Genomic DNA, 5,000 nt, shown 5'->3' with positions numbered 1-5,000 from the left:
ACCACCGAGATTTGTTCTGCGACGCCAGAGCGTCCGTTGGCGCCACTCGATAGACTGCACAAGCAGGCAACGTCGGATGCATTGCACACGGCTAGCGGATCTCTCTGCACTGCGTCGGGTGTCCCAACGTATGTCTGGAGACATTGCTATGCCGGTACGGCACTCTGCGCACTCTTTCTTGTCCTCTTCGAGCGACGGGCCTCTAAGCGGGGTTGTATGCCGGTACGACACATCGACTGGTACATTGCACGCACTAACGATCGCTCTGCACTGCATGGAACTCATTCGTAACCACCGTGACGGGAGACTTTGCTAGTACGCACGATACTCTGCGCATGTGTACATGTTTTACAACCCAGCCAACTTGAGCACCTAGGGGAAGTTGTGATGCCATCTGAACACCCACCGACTGATGCATTGAACGGCTAAAGTTGACCTTCAATCCGAACTGGCACTCTGCGGCGTGGAGGCAGTTGCGCGACCACTCCTATCCCAAACCAACAAAGCAAGGTGTATCCTACGTGCTCGGTACAAGCACACCACGACGGGACACATTGAACGGTTCAGCGATCTCTCTGCACTAGTGGAAGAACTCCAACGTGATACGGGAGACTTTGCTACAGCGGCTTCTCTGCACTTCTGGGCTACCACCTTGTGACGGGAGACATTGCTAGCGGTCACTCTGCACTAGTGATGGTACACCACCGTGATACGGGAGACATTGCTAACGGCCACTCTGCACAGGTGCCAATACCACCTTGTGACGGGAAACATTGCTAGGAACCGATCGGCATCTCTGCGCGATTACTTGACGCACACCCAACTAAGTCAACTGTTGGACTTTTTCGTAATCACGGCGGGACACATTGAACGAGCTCTAACGGATCTCTGCACGCATGGAACATGGTGGCGGGAATCATTGCTAGAACCGAACGGCGCCTCTGCGCGATGTACAAACAAGCTCAACAGGAACCTCGTATCGGCTGCCGAGCCGGAGCTCGAACAACTTGGACTTTCACCTCTAATTTATATCAACTCACCACTCCCCGAGGGATCCGCAGAATTGCTTCTGGGTCCCGTATCGTTATTTGCGATTCGTGTTTGCATTACACTACATTGAACTATTCCAACTTGTTTATCCGCATGGCGAACATTTGCTGCATTGAACATTAAAGTTCCACTTCGCTCTCCCCTACGTGGGTCTGAGCTTCACTCTCAGGGAAAAAATATGCCACATTGGTTAGGGAAACCCGGTTTCATCACGCTATGTGCCCTGCACCACCAGCTTAGCGTGAATGCTTCGAGTTTCCCTAAGAAGTTCGATTGGTCTTGCAGAGTTTAAAGACAACGAAGCTTAGTTTCAAGCAATGATTTAATGAACGCGTATTAAAAACCCTTAACTGTTACAACTTTTATGCTTGAAACCATCGCAACGAAGTCTTTGGGTCCGTAGACCCGTGATGTACTGCTCCAGGAAACGTTTTGAAAGAGTGGAAACTCAAAATCATAGGTTAAGATCATCGGCAGAACCCACCAGACACCACTTTTGCTTCATAAGTTCGGCCTATAGTCATATGACGATTTTCATCGGGGAGGGGACGTATGACCCAAACGGGGGCTTATATGACCCACGGACACTGCAAACCATGCTCCTACGACTAAATAGAGGTTAAAACTACGATTTGGTGAAATCTTCATTTTTGACCTCGGAGCAAGGTACCTTCCCTATAGTAGGCAATGAGTAAATGATCATAATCCCAGGAGGGCAAAAAATGGGAACCCGAGAGGAAAGCGCTGTTGGCGCGCCTAAGCTAGTGGCCCGTAGAGTAAAAAGGGTACAGTATCGGACAGAAAGATAGGGCATAGGTTTTTTAACGCACCGTGCACCCGTTGGGCCAAGTTTATGTGTGGTTTGTATGTGTGTGTGTGTGTGTGTGTGTGTGTGTGTGTGTGTGTGTGTGTGTGTGTGTGTGTGTGTGTATGTGTGTGTGCATGTGTGTGTGGATGTATGTTTGAATGTGTATTGATGTGTGTGTTTGTTTCACAAGTAGGTCGTTTCGGATAGATTTGTAAGTAGCTTTTTTGTGTTTTGGGTTAGGTTTTTGGTGTGATAAGCAGGACCACCGCCCTCGCGATCAGTGTGTTTTCGATATATTAACAATGTTACGGTCTTCTTTCGCCGTGGTCTTCTGAGGACGTTCGGTTGACTTACGCGTTTCGGTTGTCCAAGCGCGTTTCAGTTGTCTAAGCACGTTTCGGTTGTCCGAAGTGCGTTTGCCACAAAAGTGCGCGATCGTTCCATTACGAACTCGATCCTTTTGCGCTTAATGCCAGCAGCAGCCATTCGCTTTTACATATGGCGCTGATGATCGGTACAACGTTTACCTCGACCCATTGTTACTAACATTGCTTGCTTGGACCGTCAAGAACGCGCTGCTTAAAAACTTGGACACGGCTGATCCCGTGCTCTGCCTGCGTTCTACTTCTATACGCGATGAATTACATCGTTTTGGAGCAGCGAAAACATCGCATGGATAAAAACTATCAACGAGTACGCGAGTAAGCGTCTTCCCTTCAAAATCGAGAAAAGAATACTGCCGCGCTCATGAAACAAAACGCCCATTGAAAAGAATAACTGCGCGCCAGCTCAATGCACGCACAAAGTTTACCATTCGCACACAACGTGCAACGCAGAGATGCACGCATGCCTTTCAATGGCGTGCACTGGAGAAACACCTGTGAGGGAATGCCGAGTTCATTGCTATTGTGCGCGTGTCCATTTCGCACCGGTGTCGCATTCACATTCATGAAACAGCACACCTGCGTTTTCGTCCGAGGAACAAGCGCTGCTGTCGATGCAAACTTTAGTTTTTATCCAAGTGTAAACGCACAATGTTTCACATGATAACACACATAATAAGAATAATTTCAACGCAATATGACATCATGGCAAGCTATGTTTTTCAGACACAAACCCGCGCACTTGCAAATACACATTAAAAAGCACACTCTCTTTCTACTACTACTACACACACACACATGCACACACACACACATGCACACACACACACATACACACACACACTCACACACACATACACACACACATACACACATACACACACACACAATCACAAGTAACGTGGCAAAACAAGTGCACGGTGCATTGAAAAAAAGGGTCCTATCTTAATGTCCGATACTGTACCCCCAACAAAGTTGTCGTTTCACGTTCTGGTTTCACTTTTCATCATCTAGGGTGCGTTCCTGACACGTTTTGAGGGGTTTTAGCAAAAAAAAATTTTTCGACTACTCGAGCTCTCTGGCCCGTTCGGTGCACATTTTTGAAAAAAGCTAGGGAGCTGCCCCTAGGTTCGGGGTGTCACAAAATGTTGAAAAGTGGTCGAAAAACCACTATCCAGAATCGGATGTAGAATCGTTAGACGAACTTAAAATTGTTCTACGACACCCATCTGCGACGTTTAGTATTCGAGATATGGCCCGTCCTAGGTCTGACCGAGCAATTTTTGTTCCGCGCACTGTGTGCACCGTACACTTTGATGTTTGTATGAAAAAGTACCCTACCTAGGGACGCGTAGAGCAAATTTGTACCCCCGGGCATGTTGTCGATTGACATTCTGGTTGCACTTTTCATCATCTAGGGTGCGTTCCTGACACGTTTTGAGGGGTTTTAGCAAAAAAAAAAATTTTCGACTACTCGAGCTCTCTGGCCCGTTCGGTGCACATTTTTGAAAAAAGCTAGGGAGCTGCCCCTAGGTTCGGGGTGTCACAAAATGTTGAAAAGTGGTCGAAAAACCACTATCCAGAATCGGATGTAGAATCGTTAGACGAACTTAAAATTGTTCTACGACACCCATCTGCGACGTTTAGTATTCGAGATATAGCACTTTGTAGGTCTGACCGAGCAATTTTGTACTGAAATGTATGGTGAACATGTAATTCATTAAATAACATTGACTTGCATCGTGCCCTACTTCATCGGCACAGCTGTTATTGACTATCTTTAGTGGAAATGGATTGAGTTTGACCATTTTAAGCCCATTTCCTATGCCGTGCACCAACATTGTGTACCGATCAGGGAAAGTACGCTACGTACGCGTTCATGGATGTCGATGTTGGTACAAGTTGCCTTTCGGGATAGCCGTGCACCAAAACTGTGTACCGATCAGGGAAAGTACAAGACGGAGGGTGCAGCTCGAGCGTACGCGTTCATAGATGTCGATGTTGGTACACTTGCACCAAAATTGTGTACCAATCAGGGAAAGTACAACACGGAGGGCGCAGCCCGGGCGTACGCAATCATGGATGTCCATGTTGATACAATCTACGTGTACGTACCTAGTTTTTGTAGGAAAAGTTGCAATTAAGTGCTTGCATGCTTAAAATGCTCATCTCAACCGGTCACCTTTTGGCCTGCCCTTTTATAACAGAAACCTAGAAAGATACTCGAGATTTTTGTGTTTTTCCATTCGCCCGGGACGACGAAATGAGCTATGTGCACATCGTGCAGAAAATTGTCTTCGCCACGCATGTTTTTGTCCATCCACTCATATAATCACCCGCATTTGTGTTCAACACGGACGGCGCAGCCCGAGCGAACGCGTTAATGTTTATGTTTGTACACACTGCTTGTACGATTCTAGGATTTGGTAATTGCGTCACAGTGCCCGACCGTCGCGGACACCATTCTTGGACAGAAGTCCTAGTACGTAGAGTACTTTCCCTAGGTATGTGCTCGTTCGTGACTATCGTTGCGTGCTTACGGACACGCTTGGGTATGTTTACCATACAAGGTTTACTAGGGAAACCTGGGAAGGACGCTTGCCCTCCCGTCGCGGACACCATTCTTGGAAAGAAGTCCTAGTACGTAGCGTTCCTTATTTTACTTGATCAGTTTGTAATGCATTCGCTTTGTTCCATCGACTTCTGCTACTGCTCACTAAGGGGTGTTCGTTTGCGATGTGTACGATAAGCAACTGTCT

This window comes from Anopheles coluzzii, assembly GCF_943734685.1.
Source record: "Anopheles coluzzii chromosome X unlocalized genomic scaffold, AcolN3 X_unloc_12, whole genome shotgun sequence".
In the NCBI taxonomy this organism is placed as follows: Eukaryota; Metazoa; Arthropoda; class Insecta; order Diptera; family Culicidae; genus Anopheles; species Anopheles coluzzii.
The sequence above is the reverse complement of the archived record's forward strand: the minus strand, read 5'-3'. Positions refer to the sequence as shown.